General features: G+C 41.8%; 1 protein-coding gene and 1 long non-coding RNA gene across 6 annotated transcripts in view; one reads left to right on the plus strand and one right to left on the minus strand.

Moving 5' to 3' along the window:
* Positions 1-17,525, minus strand: part of LOC133384841 (uncharacterized) — a 74,699-nt gene extending 57,174 nt beyond the window's left edge. For all 5 annotated transcript variants that reach the window (XR_009762717.1, XR_009762715.1, XR_009762714.1 and 2 more), the window contains exons 1-2: positions 17,132-17,525; positions 13,590-13,751 (exon numbers count right to left, since the gene is read on the minus strand). This is a non-coding gene — a long non-coding RNA (uncharacterized LOC133384841). The remainder of the gene's footprint in view (positions 1-13,589; positions 13,752-17,131) is intronic.
* TUT7 (terminal uridylyl transferase 7) overlaps positions 5,994-20,428 on the plus strand; it is a 76,609-nt gene continuing 62,174 nt past the window's right edge. The window contains exon 1 of the mRNA XM_061626570.1: positions 5,994-6,133. The gene's annotated coding sequence lies outside the window, so the exon portion shown is untranslated. The remainder of the gene's footprint in view (positions 6,134-20,428) is intronic.

Raw genomic sequence — 20,428 nt, forward strand, 5'->3', positions numbered from 1 at the left:
AAATCTACCATATAGATTGTAAAGCCTTACAGGATCCGTCTAATAAAATTAGCTTTACGGAGATCATTCTTTGACATACTGCGTGGACAGATAGGTTAACAATAACAAACTCTAAGTTTACAAGATGGTACAGTCTTTTCAAAATCGATCAAAATAAAGCGTAATATCTAGATTTTCTCACAGCAGTAAATCTGCGTCACGATTTTACAGCTCTTAGATTCCAGTCAATGCCCACGGCATATTTGACTGGAAGATACATTGGGACCCCAAGGACCCAAAGACTGTGCATCTGTGATGCTCCTGAGGTGGAAGATCTCCCACACTACTTGTTAAAATGCTCCCTATACAATCATCTTCGATCAAACTTTTTGGATGAGGTACTGACCCATGCTCCAGTAGACCCACCATCACGTATCTTTTTCCTCCTCTCAGATAGGGACCCTGGCATTACATACAGGGTGGCCTTATTTGCCTTAGCAGCATTGAAACTGCGGAGGAAACGATCAGCGGAATTAGGACTCCTAAGTTAGCAAATACAATGACAGCAATAATAATTATGATTCTATCTGTAATTTTAAAAATTATTAATCTGATTAGAAAATGTATTGCTTGTTCGACTGTAATTATATTTATGTTTTTACCTGACTTTTTAAAATGACCTCTGTAATTATAAAATGTACTACCTGTTTGAGGCCTATGGCCAGACAGTAATAAAGAATCAATCGAATCAATCGATTGTCCCACAGCACTTTTCCTTAGCAGGGAGCACAGAGACTGAATAGCTACCCCAACTGTTTCTCAAAGGCCATATAATATCTATTTGTATAAGAGAGGGTCCCCTTTTTTAGGACGGGGAGGAACACAGAATCTAAGGAGCTTGGAATGGCTTCCTTGGGGTTATTACATTTTCTTTAAGAAACTTATGAGGCAAAAAGTTAGATGGACAGGTGGTGATTTGCCCAAGGCCAGCTCATGACCCTTAAGGCTGAACAAAAATTTGAACCCATCTTCCTTGGGCCAGTTGCAATGGTCTGGCAGCTACAACACACTAGCTCTGAATGGTTGATTGATGGTGACTGATTGAATTGCCAGCCATTTCTAGTTTTAAGGAAAGTCACAGTAAGGTTAGTAGTTATTTTTATGACTCACTGAGCCAGTGTGGTGTAGTGGTTAGAGTGTTGGACTACGACGTGTGAGACCAGGGTTCGAATCCCCACACAGCCATTAAGCTCACTGGGTGACGTTGGGCCCGTCACTGCCTCTCAGCCTCAGAGGAAAGCAATGGTAAACCACCTCTGAAAAGCCTATTCATAGGGTCGCCATAAGTCAGAATCGACTTGAGGCAGTCCATTTCCATTTCAATTGTACTGCTAAGAAATGCAGAAGTGGAATGAGAAATAGGACAGGGCATGACACTAGGTGTGGACTTCATGAGGTACTCACAGTAATTGCCATTACAAATCTTGAGAATTTTGGCCAGTGAGAGGATATTACTTCGGCTTTAGTGGTGTCTAAACTAATAATATAATCAGAATGGGGGGTTTCTACCTGGGAGTGCCCTTCCAAACCATTTTCCTTACCACAATTATTACACAGAGTTAAAATATATGGATTTAGGGGCAGGTTAACAAGACAGCTGATTGCGATAAACCCCAACTATGAAGCTCATAGGGAACCACTAGACTTCATCTCAGACCCTGCCAAACCACAAATTGTATGTGGGTTCCATTTGAAGCCATGAACCAGTCCTGGTTTGCTTGAAATTAGTCCTAATATAACTCAAAACATTTTTCAAACTCTATTTAACCTTTCAACAAACCTGTTATGAGTTTTGCATTTCTTATAAAATACAAAGATATGCATGTTCCACATGGCTTAGTCTTTTGCTGGGAACATTTCCTAGTCATACTGCATTGAGGATAATAAACGTTTATTATGTGTGGGGAGTGGAAGTGCAACAGAGGCATCATTGCTTATTCAGATGAAAACAGTAAAACTCGAACAAGTGAACTATTGGGGTAGAATTGATTTTATGAGATTTTAAGTGGACTCTATCTTAATGCTGCAGTCCTCAGGACATGAGCTGAGTATGTCCCATTTAAACCCAGTGAAACATACGTCTGAGTAACCGTGCACTGGATTTAGGGGTGGGGAAGAAATTGGATTCAGTCTACGTTTACAGACAAACTTACCCAATTTGCACTTTCCAAAACAATACATGAGCTGAAACACAGCCATCTTTTGGAATTCACGCTTCTCCGATTTTTGCAATGCAATAAAAATCCATATAGTAGTGTAAAGTATGCATGTGTTAGTAAAACTGACATACAAAAATGCATTATATTAGGGGAAATTGCTTTGCAAAAATCTGTATATTAGGGGAAATTTGCACTAAAATGCTGATCAATTTTCACAAGACTTTTTTAAGAATAGCAAACTGATGTAAAAATTTGGAGAACTGGACTTAAGACTGGGAAGATGGGAAAATGAGAGAAACCAGAACTGACACACTCACCCATCCCTAATTGGATTGCACTGTTAATAATGGGAAAGACTTTGAAATGACCTGTGACCTGGATGTTAGCTTTTGTAAATGATACAACCCTAAACAGATACAATATGTAGGTGTTTTTTTCAAATGGAACTTGCTCTATGCCTTTCGGGAATTTACTGAACAGCTTTTTATGGCTATTCTTTCCTTTATTAATATAACACTATACTAAGGGCCAGGAGTGGCCTGCGGGGCTGTGCAGGTGGGGCTGCCTTGCTCTCCCAGATTCCCAACACTGCACATTGCTAATCATTACCAAGGAGGGGGAAGGGGCAAAGCAGCAGAGAGCTCAGCAATGGTGTGGTACAGTGGCAGAGCCAACATGACACTCCCAGTGCTGCACCTATACTGTGCCAGACTGGTGTTTTATTGTGAGTGTATTCTGCATCATGTTTTTAACACAATAATAATGTGTTAGTGGTGGATTTATTCTGCTTTGTTAATTGTTCTGTGATGCTTCCCCAATGCTACCACATTATTGTGGTCTGGAGGAGCTACAGTGCAACAATAGTGGGACGAAAACAAAAAACACCCAGAACATTTGTGGTATGAAAAGTTATGGGATTTGGGCAGGAAGTTACAGGATATGCACAGATTAGAAATGAGGCAGTGTGACTGCCCCAAAACCTTTGCAGGTGCAAATAGTATTGAAAGCAGGAGCACATATGACTATCCTGACAGCATCATGAGCAAAAGTAATCAAGAACGCACAATAAAAAAAGATACCTGGAGGGGCCTAATACATCATTTCATATGTGCTAATAAATGGATTTGGTGAAATGTGACAACATAAAGATGTGAAGTACTCTATACTGATTACACATTATTTTATTGTGAGTTTTCAACAATCAAAAGAGATAGGAAAGCAATTTTTTAACAAAAGTCTCTCTACACCATAAAATTTAAAAAGTTTCACATTGACTATTGCTAAAGACATCTGCGTAAAAGAAAAAAATCTTTATGGGCTGCTTTCCAAATACGGTTCAGGCATTCCTTTCTATGTGCAGTTTGAAGTTGTCAAAAACTAATTAAATAACTACATGGTTGTTACTGCAGCTGTGTGAATTCTTCGTTACATTAGAGGGCTGCAGCAAGTGAGGTGTTCTCTCTGGGGTTTCAAAATATTGGTAATGGAAGGTGTGTTGTCAGTACTTGTTCAGCTGTTGCCAGAGAAAGAAAGAAAAAAAGGAAAAGGGAACCTTTTTTCCCATCAGCATCTGTCACTCATTTAAGCCAGGCACCCTGCATATATCCCAGGGGAATGGGAAAAAGCCCCATTTGCCTGAGTGCTTCAATATAAGGCTTTCAACAGAAACAATCCAGGTGGGAGACTACAGGAACCAATGTAATTTTGTTAAGAGTCTGCCTTGATGAAGTCTAACTGGGAAGCAGGACATACAGATGGACAGGTGGTTAAAAGGCTCCCCCTCATTTTCTCTCAACTCTAGTTTTCTCAATCAGCTACTCTGCCTTGCTCTTCCCCCTCCCAGCTGCTACACGTAACTGAGTGAGACAACCATGGAAAAGGCCAATGGCAATACCTTCCTTCTCAGTATTAATGAAGGCAAGCCCATCACGTGTCAAACTTTCCTGATCTGGGAAAGGCCTAGTCAGGCATTGTAAATATTTTTCTCATCTGTAAAAGCCCTACTCAGTTGTTATTGCTCCCAGTTAGAGCAGGTCAGGAGCAGGAAGCAGTGCTGTGCTAAGCAGCCCCAACCCAACAATGTGCACACTGAGTGCCCCCCTCAGTGTACTGCAGGGAGTGGGGGCCTTTTTGTGCACAGCTGTTCATGCAAAGGTTTCCATCCAACTTGGAAGACTGCACAATTGGGGTTCCAGGTCACATCGAAGCCTTTGCACTGCTGTACATGCAAGTCCCCCACACACGCACGTGGGTGCCAAGAGGAGAGACTACTCAACATATGCAATTTCAGGGAAGGGCCTACTTGGCATAATCCTGCTCCCATGTTGCTCTACATCAGCGATGGAGAACCTGTGGCCCTCAAGATGTTGTTGGACTTAAACTCCCAGTATTCTTTTTTTGGAAAATAATGAGGTACTGGTAATCATATATTTATAAAACTCTCATAGGTACCAGCACAAAATGGCTGCCATGGGAAGCAAAAAACAGAGGTGTTGGTACTCTGTACTGCTGAATACTGTCAAAAAAAGCACTGACAATTCCCATCATCCCATCACTGTCCGTGCTGGCTGGGGCTGATGGAAGCTGGAGTCCAACAACATCTAGAACACAGCCACAGGTCAGCCCACCCTACTCTACATGGTAGCAATGATGCCTAAATAGGACTAAAGACTGTAGCGAACTCTCAGAATTTTAAACAGACATTGCATGGTGAGTGTAATGTGTAGCCAAGCTCTCAGAAGTCCATTTCTCACTTCATTATCAGAGTAAGTCATCCTGAGGTATCTCAGGAGCAGACAGTCTTGCAAGGTTCCCTGCTGGAATACAAGGATGGGAATTTGTAGGGTGGCCAGATGCAAAGGGGGACAAAGCACCTGTATCTTTAACAGTTGGGTAGAAGATGGAATTTCATCAGGTGTCTCATGCATGACTTGCTCTCAAGTAAGCATGCATAGGATTACAGCCCAAATTACTCAGGAAATTACAAACTTTCCTGACTCCTCTTCAGAGATTTTTTTGGTAAACTCATTCTTGCCTTGGATGGTTTCTGTCTTTCCTGTTTTGGAAACAAACTGTATATAAAATCATGGGTGTTCCTTCACATTAGCCAGGCCTGACACGTCACTGACAGACACAGAAATCAGAGAATGGATTCAGACTTGTTAACACACGCCAAAGCCAACCACATTTCCTGCCTTTTCTGTGGCATGAGATCTGCCCAAGGGCAGACAAGTAGCACTGCAATGTTTTTCATGTCTGTCACTGGTTCACAAGCAGCCATATCTGCAAGCCAACTTAATGCATTTTCTGAACACATCATGATGCTGTTATTCAAACTGTGCACCAAAACATCAGCCACAACCTAGTCCTAGGTCCTTGAAATGAGCATTTTATATGGAAAGCAGTCAGCAGGAGGGATAGAAGTACAGGATTCACTATTACAGCTGGCCACTAAATGGCAATTACACTTAAGAAAGACTTTGGGGACAAATTCAGTTTTTTATAGATTTTCCTTTGCCTTATTAAAATGTCTCAACCCAGATGCAGTTGCCTAACCCAGGTGTAGTTGCCTGTTGGGCTACCACATTAGAAACAGTAACAAAAGGGGTAATCTAATGCTGAACATATATTGCAATATATGGCTGTAAGAGCTCTTCCCCTCCCCTACATTTATGATTGAAATATTGATTAATTGCTCCCTAGAGCATCTAGGTTGTGCAGAGCATCAGCTTCAAATGTATTTATCACATGTGTACTGTATCCCATCCACAGAGCTCATGGCTGTGTAAAGCTGGCATCAAGTGTTAGCATGACTGGGCACCTGTTGAGGCTCACAAAGAACATAAGAAACGCTGTGCTGGATCAGGCCAAAGGCCCATCTCATCCAGTATCCTGTTCCCAAAGTGAACAACCAGATTTCTCTGGGAAGCCCAAAGGTAAGATGTGAAGGCAGCAGTGTTCACTTGTGATTCCTATCAACAGATATTCAAAGGCATGCTACCTCCAGCAGTGAAAGTAGAACATAGCCGTCATGGCTAGTAGCCATTGGTAGCCTAATCCTCCATAAATCAACCTGAGACACTGATCTGGAGAAAGTCCTAGCAGCTGTGGAATAGACAAAGTTAAAGAGAGTCAATCTGCCACCTCTTGTTCCACCAAGAAATGGAAGGTAGTTCTGGAGGTCCTTGTAATCTGGGATGGCCTTCCATTTACTGATGGGAGAAATACTGGAGGAATTCACACACCTGTTAGCCCCACCAGCTCCTTGGAAGTATAGGAGAGTTGCACTTCACTGTCTCCAAGTGCGTCTCCCATCCAGAAATGGAAGATCAACCTAGAAGCTCTTGCAAGATCATTGAAGAGGCCTTGAGGGTAATTCACCATTTCCCAGAGCGAGAGGTACCTAGAGGAAGTGGAGCAGCAACCTTTTTATGTCCCAAGCGCCAGAGGGAGTCTCCTGGCACTTCTCTCATTGAGAAAATGGGCACTTGCTCCAAGACTCCTACAATGGTAAACAGGCTCTGGAGCAGCCCATTTCCTGATGCAAAAGGTACCTGGAGGATGCCACAGAACACAATTTCTGCAGCCTTTTTTTTGTATCATCATGCTGATGGGGCTAAGAAGAAGGGGGTAAAAAAGAGTCCTAACTGTGGGGAGGGTGGGAAAGGAGCATCAGTGTGAAGGCAGGGAGAGTAAAGGAGCCACAATTAGTAGGCGGTGGAGAGTGCCACAAGAGAGGGAGGAATGGCTCACAAACACTCTGCCCACAAAACCCTGCAGCCAGCTCTTTGACCGTCAACATGGGGACTGTCCCATTTTATTCTCACAACCCTGACAGGTAAATTAAGCCCTGTTAGAATTCAAGCGCACAGTCTATTTGGAACCAATGACCCAAAGGATATCAACCAGGCCCAGACTTAACTGGTACAACACCACCCAACTCAGGTCAAAGGACAAAATGGCAGGAAACAAGCACTATCACCAGCCAAGGCAGTCATCTTGAACAGATAGGCATGACAGAGCAGCTCAGGAGCTAAGAGGTTCCAAGTTGGGCTTGCTCCTTACTCTGAGGGAAGGAGAGTTCTGCTCTTGCGGCAGGAAGAGAGATAAGGACTAGCCAAGATGACACAATGAGCTTCATGGGTGAACTGGGATCTGAAGACAAAGTTACCCTCATTCAAGGGCAGAACTGACACTACTTCAGCACTCTGGCTATATTAACAAGGACGTACTTTTTCCTGGTGATTTTTCAGTATCACCTTTAAAATCCGGGAGCTTTCTTTGGCTTTTCCATCTCTGACTTTACAAATAACCACTTGGGATACATGGAATTCACACCCATACAAGTTAATTTTTAAAGAAACTCCCATGCCCCATCATTACAGTACATAGAGCATAACAGAAAAGTACATTTTGTGTCTTGCCTGCTCCCTCTAGTGGTATAAATTTAAGTCTAGTGATTTTAAAAGCAGGGGTTTAAAGGTAGACTGTCAGGGTATTCAACAACACACCGGCAAATTCAGATTGCACAATTCAAGTTGGTTGGTGCTCTCTTGTGCAACAAACCCGCTTCCCCCCACAAATCTTTTGCAATAAGGAATGTGACAGGAAAAAGCATTCGCAAGTGTGGAATAACACTTACTTAATGCTAAGTCATATAACCCCTCCACAAACACATCAGAATTAATGCTCAAAAAACAGTTTATGTTGTATAACCTCTCTGCAAACAAATCAGGGTAAACGCACAATAAACAGGTGGTCTGGAAGTGACCTCAGTATTTTCCACTGTGAACAGGGAAGCAGCTGGTTGGGGGGGGGGGGGTTGAGCAGACAAATCGCTAGTGTTCTAAAACCCTGCAAACCATTTTTACTAAAGGCTATATGAAGATAACTGTAAGCACCCACTCTTGGGTCACTTCTAATTAAACACATGCCTCAAAGGATTAATCATGCCTACAATGACCAGTAATACATAGATCTGTACGATCAGTAATACATAGTTTGCAGCTCTATTGGAATTGTTTTTAAAATGTTTTTATAGTTTTATTGCTTGTTGTTTACTGCCTGGGGCTCCTTTGGTGAGGAAGGATGGGAAATAACTCCACACATAATATTTTTGAAAGCCCTCACACTGTCACACAGCATGTTGGCAACATTCCATGGAGAGGGGGGAAAGCAGGGCAGGTGAGTAAGGGCGAGGGCACGAGGAAAGCAAGGATGGTAGACAGGCAAGTGAGTGAGGCAGGTGTGAGGCAAGCGAGCAAGCAAGGTGAGAGAGCAAGGCGGCCTGGGTGAACCATGGAGGAAAAGTCATGACAGCTTAGGGGAGCTCCTCATCAACCATCCTGCTCTGTTGTTGCTGCCCCCCCTCACTGACAGCCTCAGCAGTGGAAGGCAAGGAGGAAGTGGTGGGAGAGCAGGAGGGTTGCTGAGGCACTGCCCCAGCCCCAGCCACTGCACGTTGTTCCTGTATCGCTTGTCAGAGCCTGCTGCCTCCCTCCTCATCACAGAAGGTCTGAAAAGGAGGGCACATAGTGACACACTGGGGGGCAGAGGAGAGGGCATATGGCAACCAGCATGGCAACCCGCTGGGGGGAGAAGAGGGCACATGGTGACCTGTTTGGAGGGGGAGAGGAGAGGGCACATGGTGACTCACTTGGAGTGGGAGGAGAAGAGGATGCCTGGTGACCTGCTTGGAGGAGAGAGGAAAAGAGAGTTCATGGCTACCTGCCTGGGGGGAGGGGGACAAGAAGAGAGCACATGGCAACCCACTTGGGGGGGAGAAGAGGGCACATGGTGACCCACTTGGAGGGGAAGGACATTTGGCAATCCGCTCATGCATGCACGTTTTTGCAGCACCCACATGGAGTATAATATTAATAATAATAGTTAACTGAATGCAAAATAATTTATATGATTTATAGGATATATTTTATTAAAGTGTGGATTACAAATAATTCAATAAATAAATGAAGTATTCATTTGTATGTATGTGTGTGTGTGTATCAACACAAATCAAATTATATTCAAATTAACACATACTTTTTGCTGAATGCCTGAAGAGGGCTAAAGTTTGCATTTAGTCAGAGTAGATTGCAGACTCAAATGTATTAGGCTCTACAAGGTCTGCCTGTTGTGAAAACAATCTGTAATGAACATGCAATTCAGAGTCAGATTTGAATGCTTGAGTTGCATTTATTCAAAGTACTCATGCTTCCACCAGCAGTATGCTTTTTGGGGGGAGGGGAGGTGGGCCCTCCTCTCTAGCGTAGCCATGACCTTACAGGCGTTTCCAGATGGCAGTTTATTGCAGGCTCAGCATGGCTCATGCATGCATATTTGTTATAGATTTGGTGCTGCTCATGCATGCATACTTTCACAGCAGCCACATGGTGTTGCCCTCATCAAAATGCCATGTCATATTTTTGTCCCCATTTCCGATCTGGATTTACCGTTTCCAGGGGGATTTTTTTCTTATTGGATTTTCCATGGAAACAGTAAATCCAAATTAAATGGAAAAGTAATATGGAAAAGAAGTATGATGAGGGCAGCATCATGTGACACTCTGCAAATCTTGCATGCATGAACAGCACTGAATCCACAATAAACTGCTGCATGGAAGCACTTTAGGTATGAAACAGACACTCTACACCAACACCCAATTGTGCAAGTCCCTGATATAACAATCCTCTACACACTTACCTGGTAGCAAGTCCCATTGAACTCCATGGAACTTACTTATGAGTAGACATGCATGGGGATGGACACAATTCCCCAACAATATTGCTGGGAGCTAATTCCAACTTTTCCCCAGGTACTGCTTAAAGGGCCACAGAAACCTTCAAAACCATTTTGATAGGGATGGGATGGGATGGGATGGGATGGGATGGGATGGGGGGAGAAATGAAAATGTATGCTGTGGGGTAATTAAGTTTTATCATGTCTTCCTGCAAAGCTAAAATGGACACACCATCTAAAAAATGCTAAATATACTTAATAATGATAAACAATAATAGTTGGCCACTACCACTGAAATCAATGCACACAGATGCCCTGGGGAACCTATGAATAAACAGGGACCTTACCACTTAATTGTTCTATCATTCTACAATTCAGATTGGTGGTTGCTGCAAACCCATTTGAAAAAAATGGCAAAGGGCTTTGACACTAAAACAGAACTTTCAGTATCTGAGCTCTAGTTCCCCAGAACTTCTAGTTGATTTATATGCCAAGACCCATAACTTTGATGCATGGTGTAAACAGCTTTGCTCTTCATTTTCTGATTTTCTGAGCTGTGTCACTTTAACAAAAAAGATGCTACATTTGGGCAGAACAGTTGCGCACTTTCAACAGCTGGAAAAACATCAAAAGGAGGGATTAAAGTTTCATAGGATTCCAATTTCATGTGCTTAGTACTCCTTGGAACCAAACTCAAATTTCCTCATGTCAAATGACACACCAGAGAGAATGTGGGCTAGAAGTGTATATGCAGCCAAAAAAGAAATGACTTGATTTACTCAGTTCCTGCCTCCATTCATACTCTTAAGGCCCAGTTCAGCAATCCTTATGTCTCCTTTTCAACTTGTAGAAATCCATAGTCCACATGTCTAATCCACTCCTCCATCTTCTTCTTAGAACACCTTTGTTTAAGTTACTTTGCACTGGAAACCTTAGAAAACAACCTAACCCAAGGCTCAATGCTGGCTGGACAGCATAATGTCTGATTACAATATACATGCAATTTCCCCAACTTTTCCTGATCCACTTGAATCCCACTGTGTTCTTACCTTCTCTTTTCTCCAGTCAGGTCAGGTTCAGCTTGCGGCAGTTCAAATACCTCTGCTCTTCTTCCCTGAATGTCCTGTTGTTTTACTAATTTTACATAAAGCCTTTGTTCGGGGACTGGGGAGTGGGGAGGGCTGTGGCCAACTTGGACTACAACTCCCCTCACCTCTTACCATTGGCCATGTTAACTGGTGATTAAAGTCCAACAGCATCTAGAGGACCACAGGTTCCCCATCCCTGCTTAGATGGACTAGCCTGCACTGATTCAGGTGGGATTCAATCACATACTGGCAAATACAGGTTGCACAATTAAAGTTGATTTGGGCCTCTTGTGCAACAAAGCCTTTTGCCAAAAGACTGGACTTTTTGCGATAAGGAAAGTGACTGGAAAATGTACTGGAAAGTGTGGGATAACACTTGCTTCGATGCAGTGACATCTAACTTCCCTGCAAACAAATCAGAGTGAATGCTCAATAAACGGGTTGGCTGGAAGCCCTCTCAGGCTTCACTGGAACAGTGTCTAAAATTAAGGAATGACTTCATCATAAGCACTGCAGTCTAGAATTCTGCATTTGATATTTTCAAGTGCTTCTTGACATGGAAGTTCTGACAATATTCTCATGCCACTTGCCTAAACAAATAAAGGATGCAATGGAAGCAGTAAGGAATCCTAGGTTACAGATAAGAGCCTCTTCGTATTTCATGCTTGAGGCCAAACTAAGTAAAGATAACCCAAGGCAATTTCTTGTTGCTTTCCTCAGATCAACTCAATGTCACTGCATCTTATCTTTTAATGTCAAATTCTTTATTTAATTACACCTCTGGAATTTCTTTCATTATAGAAAGAATGAAGAATGGTGAAGAACTTAGCATTTCAGCTTCATTGTCAGTAATTTAACACTTTACCCCTTGTAACCTAAGTTTGTTTTCCAAGTGGAGATACTATGTGGTTCTAAGCAAATGTGTTGGTATTGTCATAGTGTCAGGCAAAAATTGATCTAATAAAGAGGCTTGCATTTGGACCAAAATTATAGATGGCCTAGCATAGGTCTGCACAGCTTGTAACCCACTAAACCTAAAAGTCCTCTCCAGCCATGTACTATGTGGCAAGCCAAGTGCTTGACAACCTATGTTTTCACAGACTGACACGGAGCAAACACAGGAGTTTTACTGAGTCCCTAGTAGGCCATATTTGGCTTGGCTGGGCAGGTGCCAAGTTATGCAGATCTACTCTATCGTATATACCAGGAATGGGGAACCTGTAGCTCTCTTGTTTTGCATTGTATAGGAGTTGTGTGGCTGGATATGATTCTGCACAGAGGGTGATACTAGCCTGCAAAGGCCTATAAAGGGCCTGTTTACATGTGGCCCTCGATCCACATTATAAATTGCAGCGGGATTGATTTGGACGGTTCATATACATCTGTCCTCGCTATGGATAAACTTGCTCCTTTCCTTTTTAGTGTTCACATGCACTCGCGTTAATTGCTTTCAGTTTTTTTCTTGCCGCGCCCCCATATTTAAATGTTAATTGCGGAGGCATGAAAGGGGCGGTGTTTCCCTGTCTACTGCAGGTAGAGTCTACAGACACTAGGGGGTGCTATTCTCCTATTTTCTGCTCTAAGTTTCATCTAGGCAAGAACCCCGTCTCTGCGTTGCAGGCTTCTCCCTCCACCCTCATTCCGTGGCTGCTCGGGTGTCCTACTTTGACTTCGCGGGTCCCTTTCCAGCACTGCTTAACAACAAACCATTTATGCAAACATTCCCCATACTGTCAGGGAAAAAGCTCATCAAATGGAAAAAGGGGTTTGGCGGGGGGGGAAACAAACAGCAAACAAGAAAGAGTAGCCTTTCGCTGCACCCCTCCATGCTGGTTGCCCAGGCATGCTTGGGGGTCCCTCTGCCACTTGGGGAGGAGGGGGTTGCAGCGCTGTGGAAGATGAAACATGCTGACAGGGAAAAAGCTCATCAAGTAGAAAAAGGGGATTTGAGAAAAAAACAAAGAGCAACCAACAAAGAGTAGCCATCCGCTGCACCCCTCCATGCTGGTTGCCAGGGCATGCTTGGGGGTCCCTCTGTGACTTTTGGGGGGTGGGAGTTTGCCCCGCCACGTAAGAAAAAACATGCTGTCAGGGGAAAAGCTCATCAACTTCTACTCTGCTACTCTGTGCAAGCGCAACTTCTACTCTGCTACTCTGTGCAATCGCAATGTGGCAGCACCTACAATCCATGAACCAAGTCTCCCTTCCCACCCCAGGTAGTCATTTAGCTGCAGCAGGAAGAAAAAGCACAGATCACTTCCTCAGGCACTTTTCAGTAACTCTGGCCATGGCCAACTCCAGGTGACTAACAACCAGAATAAAAACAGTACAGTAACTAATAAAACAACCAACTTTAACAATGAACGAAAGGCAAGTTCAGCAAGTACAGCTGAATGTATATGGCAAGCTGCAGCTGCCAAAATTCCTTTTCCCCAAACCACTATGAAAGGTATATGTGCATCAGGTTAGTCACTAGAGATCCCAGACACACCTTCTAGTAGGAAGTATCACTGAAATGCTTTCAAGTAATCTGCTGGTCTTTGACCGAAATAAATATTTTACTTACTTAAAAAATCCTGGCAGCCAGTCAGCCAAGGTCACAGAAATCTCCAGGCTATAGTCTGAAGGCACATAAGGCCAGCTCACTGCTGAAGCTAAGCAGGGTCAGGTCTGGTCAGTGCCTGGATGGGAAACTGCCTGAGAACCATATGTAAGCCGCCTTGGGTTTCTATCATGAAAAGAAAGGCAGGGTATAAATGTAATAAATAATAATAATGCGGCACAACCTGACCCAGGGTCTGCAGTTAGTGTCGAATGCTGTGGCACAATTGCTGACAACAGTGAGACCCTATCAGCACATAATACCTCTGCTCTGAAATCTGCACTGGTTGCCGATTTGCTACCAGGCCAAGTTCAAGGTGTGCTTTCCATTATACGGGTGCCACATAATATTTGTTCTGCTCTTGTAAGAAATCAGTCCTTTAGTGTGGCAGCACCTGCACTTTGGAACTCCCTGCCTATTGACATTAGGCAGATACCTTCATTGTACTGTTTTCGGCACCTGCTAAAAACATTATTGTTTAGGCAAGCCTACCCACGCAGGTAGAAGCTACTGTGTTTTTTTTATCTATCTTTAACTCATTGTTGGTTTTATTATTTTGAATGTTTTTAAATACCTGTCTTTAACTGTTTTTGCCAATAATGTTTTATTGTTTTAATTCCTTCTGTAAACTGCTTTGAGATTTTTTACAATAAAGCAGTATATAAATGTTATAAATAAAATACATAAATAAATTTTGGAGTCACTGTGGCCTTTTGGTCTCTTTCCACTTTTAAGAACAAAGGAATCTACCTTATACTGACTCAGGCCATTTGACACCATCTAGCTAATCTAGCTCAGTACTGATGACATGGACTAGCATTGGTTCTTCAGGATTCCAGGCAATACTCTTTTCCCTAAATTGAATTTTGGACCTTTGCATGCAAAGCATATGCCCTGCTACTAAGCTACAGCCCTTCTCCTATTTAAAAGAATATATTTTAAAATTGTTCTTTTCAATTCATTAATGCATGCACAGCACACCTAGGGCAGATCCACATCATTCATTTATAGCACATAAAATACACATTTGAAGCACATGAATCCCACCACAGAATCATGGAAACTGTAGTTTGTTAAGGGTGGTGGGAATTATAACTGTGAGGGGGAAACTACATTTCCCAGGATTCTTTAGGGGAAGTCATGCGCTTTAAATGCGAGTTGGATGTGCTTTAAATGCATTGTGTGGATCTACTTAATAAATTTTGCCTGCATGTAAATCATTTAAATTAATTTTTAAAAATGGAAATGAGCTATAAAGTTTACTGGGTGACCATGTGCTACTCACCATCTCTCAGCCTAATCTGCCCCTCAGGATGAAAACAACAGAGGGGAACCATGACAACCGCAAGGAAGAAGGGCACACTTAAAATGTAGAGGAAATAATAATGTACAACCATAGGGTAAAATCAAATACTTATCGGAACCTGGTATGAAGTAATATTTATATAAGCATGACTGTCAAAGATGTTTATTACAGTTTAAACCTGTAAAGATATTTGTAGTGCAATCCTATGATTGTTTACTCAGAAGCAAGTCCCACTGTATTCAATGGGGCTTACTCAAACAGGGAAGCGTGCATAGAACTGCAGCCTCAAGTGATAAGAATCACTCATCCAACCCAAAATTCAGAATCATGCCACTTTAAGCTGTTTTGCAACTGTTTATACTTCTTACGGTTATTGGATTTTAAAGGATTTATTTCTTGTTGTGAGCTGCCTTGGTTTCCAGTTGGCAATCCTACCTCACAGGGTTGTTGGGAAGACTCCATACACACACTGGAGATGTAAAAATACATACACCCCATATAATTATTGTCAAAATGAGTTGGTCACTGCAGAACTTTTTAAAAAATAAAATCAGTATTAGTTTCCTATATAATAAAAGCAGTGATATCTATGTAAGCACTGCCTAATTGCTTTAAAAATAGGATTGGAGAGGGAAAGAAAGATTTACAACACAAACACAGTCCTTTGCTATGTTCACTCAAAAGTCCCATTAATCTACAGCACAATCTTAATCATGTCTACTCAAAAGCAGAGCTTGGAAAAGTTACTTTTTTGAACTACAACTCCCATCAGCCCAATTCAGTGGCCATACTGGCTGGGGCTGATGGGAGTTGTAGTTCAAAAAAGTAACTTTTCCACGCTCTGCTCAAAAGTAAGCCCTATTGAATTCAATGGGGTTTACTTTAGGAATGTGGGATTAGCATTGCAGCTTTACTCCCAGAAAGGATTGGATTAAAGCTTCATATTGAGAAGGTTTCAAAACAGTGCCGCCTTCAACAGCCCAGGAAAATTTAACTTGTTTGACTCCTGCACACAAAAGTGAAAAAGCTATATACTTACTCAATTTATGAGATTTTCAGATAAACAGGAAAAAAACAACAGTTTTCTACCTTTACAGTGGAGTCTAGGTACAGCCTGGAGACCCAGAAATCCCTTGTCAATCACAACCCTGACTTGACTGATTGGCTACAAACCTGAAAGGGAGGGGTTAAAGCAGCCAACTAAGAGATAATTTTATGGAAGAGGTGTGTGTGTGTGTGTGTGTGTGTGTGTGTCTCTCTTGTGTGTGTGTGTGTGTGTGTGTGTGTGTGTGTGTGTGTGTGTGTGTGTGTGTGTGTGTGTGATGTTTTGGTGTATATCTCATGAACCAGACCACCTAGAAACTTATTTTTTTAAAAAATGAAAGCTGAGCATTCAGAGATTAAGCTGGCACACCTGGAGACCCAGAGAGGACACCAAAAATCCAGAGTCTCTGGGCAAAAACTGGACACCTGGCAACCCTAATTAAAATAATATTTCCATCACCCCTGACCATCAGCCATGCTGGCTGGGGCTGATGGGAATTGTAGTCCAATATCTGGAGGGCTACAAGTTACAGTCTTGGTCTTCATTTCCCATTGAAAGTAATGGGTGTTTTTAGTCATGTCTTACTTCTTTTGTTTGGTTTCTATAGGACTTGGTTAGTATTCCTACTTTTAGCAGGATCAGGACCCCAAATTTCTACTACCAACTGGTATGACTATGCAGTTTTCTAGTAATTAATCTTATTCTTATCCATAATGACAATTCTGCAGCAAAAGAGTGATTTTGTAACGGATTCCTGGCCTGGGTAAATTGACACAATTCATCATAACAGCACTAATTAGCATTGCCTGTGTATGCAAGTTAGACATAATGTATAATTAGCTCTTTTCCTACTCCCTCCCCAGTTGTATACTCTTTGTGAAAAAAATGTCTCAGACTCACTCTAATGTATTTTCAGTGCCTTGTGTTTAGTTTGCCATATTTTTGGAGAAATTAGATAACATGGTGATCAGCAAAATGCGGTCTGTAAAGCTCTCTAGCAAAATAAAAATGTAATAAACTATTTCATGTAGTTTACGCATATGTGCTTTAATTAGATGGGTGGAAGGAGTTATTACTTAAGATTTTCCATTACAACTGCAACTTTCCATAAATGCTCTAAGGAAAGGAGAGGTACTTTATAGGGTGAGGACATACCTTGAAAATCCTGTTAGAAATCATTGCCATTGTCAAAACTGAGATCTCTGCCACAGTCAGGAATCATTGCCCCTTTCTGCAACATGTATCCAACCCCACCAACTCTGAGGCATTTATCACTGTCCTGCTTTCATAAAACTGTAACCCTGAACACTAAAAAACCACTTAAATCACAAGGAACCCCAATTGTTTCAGTGGCATTGTAGCATCCTAACAGCTCAGTCCTGTCCTTGAGATTATATCAGATGGATTAAGATTAAGAACATTAACATAAAGCAGGTTAAACGATGGAATTTCATATGAAAGAAAGAAAGAAAGAAAGAAAGAAAGAAAGAAAGAAAGAAAGAAAGAAAGAAAGAAAGACAGACAGGCAGGCAGGCAGGCAGGCAGGCAGGCAGGCAGGCAGGCTATGCTCTTCACAAAAAGCAGTTGCACGACTCCCAGCCTGAACTGGGACAACAGCGCAAGGAGAAGTGGGGTCCAAGTCCACCTTTTCCTCTCAGTGCTATTTCAAAAACAAACACACACAAACTCTGATATTTGTCCTTAAAGGTGCTATTGCAAAAAGTGCTATTGCATTGCAAAAAGTGGAAGGGAAATGGTGTGGTAAGGAAAGGGTTATCCCCCACTCGCCACCCACACCATGATTCTCATCTAGATCAGAGCCCCTCTACCTCTGTTTTTTGAGAAAGGAAGTATGGTATAGTTTAAAATGTGTGCTTACATCATGATGGAGTTCATAGGATCACGAGTGTAAGCCCTTGTATACCTGTTGCTGGAGTAACAGGACTATTAAATCAGCCTGCTCCTTAAAGTTTGAAAAAGAATTTTTTTCCAGCCTGAATTCTGTTCTGAGCAACCTTTGCAAGGGGGGGCACATGCCAGTGGTGGGTGAGGCCAGAGGCAAAGTGGGCAGATGTCACGTTTGTACAGTAAACTAGTTTCTACACACATTTGGCACACTCCTCTCTGTCCTCCAACCAGTCAAGCAAGAGGTAAAATAGGAGTTCAAGAACACAAATCCAGTCAAGCAAATACACTCAGAGGGTCTGAAGCAGATCTGGGAAGGGGTGTGGACTAAGGAGAGACCATTGGTCAGAGAGAGAGACTTGGAGGGCCACATTTGGCCCCCAGGCCTGACTTAAAGCCACAGTATATTTTTCACTCAAAAACATTTATAACGAGAGAAGGGAGGCTTCATTTATGAAGAAAGGGCTACATAGAACTACTTCATAGGAATTATTATGATACTCACATCTGGATTATAATATATGATAGTTTTAGAATGACACCCAGTATGTATACATGCTGGGAACATGTGGCTAAGAGCAGCTTTCAAGTATGTTCACATTAGGAATGTGCTAGAATTCTGCCCAATTCTGATTTTGTACCAAATTTTCCATTAATTCACTATTGCTATGGATTGGATTTTTGTGTAGTGGTTTTCAGCGGCTACTTTGGGAAACATTTTTTAAAATGTCTGATCTATTGATATTAATATCAGTATTTTTACTGATATTTTATTTATATTGATCAATATTTTATTGATATTTTATTGGCTTTATTGATAGTTGCTTAATTTTATTGACATTTTCTTCTTTGAAAATATTGATATTTCTTTTCAAAATATCAATAGTAAATCAATATTTTTTCCAAGGGAAAAAAATGGTTTAGTAAAAGCAGTGGCTTGCGGACAAAGAACAAACTCAAATCGATACCAGCCTGTTAGGTCAATAGAATGGTTTCGAACCAACACCGGCCAACAGATCCCATCCCTAGATCATACAGCTGTTTTCAGCAAATATGATGGACATATGTTACTATTCACAAAAAGACTATTATAAAGATTCCTTTTATAAAGACGTTTATAAAGATTTATAAAGATTTATGGAACTGTCTGGGCTGAATAGCAATTTTGATGTGTTTAAAGTTGAAGGTGCCATTTCACAAGGCAATAGGAGTCAAGACATCTGTCTGAAATATGCAATTGGATTGCAGCAGCAGTTATTTCAACATATAATTTTGAATCTGCTGCCATCTAGTGAAAATTTTTAATTTTAAAACTTTTGCTATTTTAAATCAGATTGTTACCCAGACATGAGTTCAGATCAGTTAAATTTAACCTATTGTAAGTCAGTCCCATGATATATTGGAAAAGCAAAAGAGCTGGTAGGCAAAGGAAGAGACCAACAACTCTTATTAATTTATTTATTATTTGATTTATATCCTGCCCTTCCTCCCAGCAGGAACCCAGGGCGGCAAACAGAAACACTAAAAACACTTTAAAACATCATAAAAACAGACCTTAAAATACATTAAAACAAAACAACATTAAAAACATTTTTTTAAAAAAAGCTTTAAAAACATCTTTTTAAAAAGGGTTAAAAATTGTACTGCCTTCAAGTCGATTCTGACTTATGGCGACCCTATGAATAGGGTTTTCATGAGGCTGAGAGGCAGTGACTGGCCCAAGATCACCCAGTGAGCTTCATGGCTATATGGGGATTCGAACCCTGGTCTCCCAGGCCCTAGTCCAACACCTTAACCACTACACCACACTGGCTGTCTCAGGGTTAAAAACAAGGGTTAAAAACTCTTGAAAATATTCTTTCACAACGATGCCCACTAATACAATAACAATTATCATTCCAATTAAACTCTGAACACCATAACCAAATAGTCCCAGCTATGCAGAATTTCCTCTGTTCCTAATCTATACTTTACAGTTTTCCAGTATTTTGATCCATGGCTGACCACTATCTTGCTATGGAAGTGGTGGGGAACCTCAGATCCATTCAGGCCTCTCTATCTGGCCCTCAGAACCTTCTCAAGGCCACACCCCTTTTCACCCCAAATGGTTTTACCTGGCTAGAACAAGGATCACCTATTGGCGGCCCTCATGTATTTTGTTCAAAACAATTTTTTTAATGGCAGGCACTTCCCCCCCCCTCATTAAGGGGCTTTTCTGAATGGGGAGAGGCTGCTCAAGCATTCTCTGTGTCTGTGTGTGTGAGAGAGAGAGCTGTATAGGGGGAGGGAGAAATATATGTGTGGTCTATGAGAGGGAGAGATACACTTGGGCAGACACAGATAGAGATATGTAAGTGTGGCTGTATATATGTGAAGTGTATGAGTGTATGTGAGAGAGATGAAAGTGTGTCTGTAGTCTGTATGTATGTGACAACTGTGTGCATGTGCTGTGTGTGAGAGAGTGCGAGTGTGGAGTGGCCACCTTGTATATCTTTCCTGGTACTGGGGAATGCTCCCTGTTTTTATTAAACATCAACAGTATTGCTG

This window comes from Rhineura floridana, chromosome 1 (genome assembly GCF_030035675.1).
Source record: "Rhineura floridana isolate rRhiFlo1 chromosome 1, rRhiFlo1.hap2, whole genome shotgun sequence".
In the NCBI taxonomy this organism is placed as follows: Eukaryota; Metazoa; Chordata; class Lepidosauria; order Squamata; family Rhineuridae; genus Rhineura; species Rhineura floridana.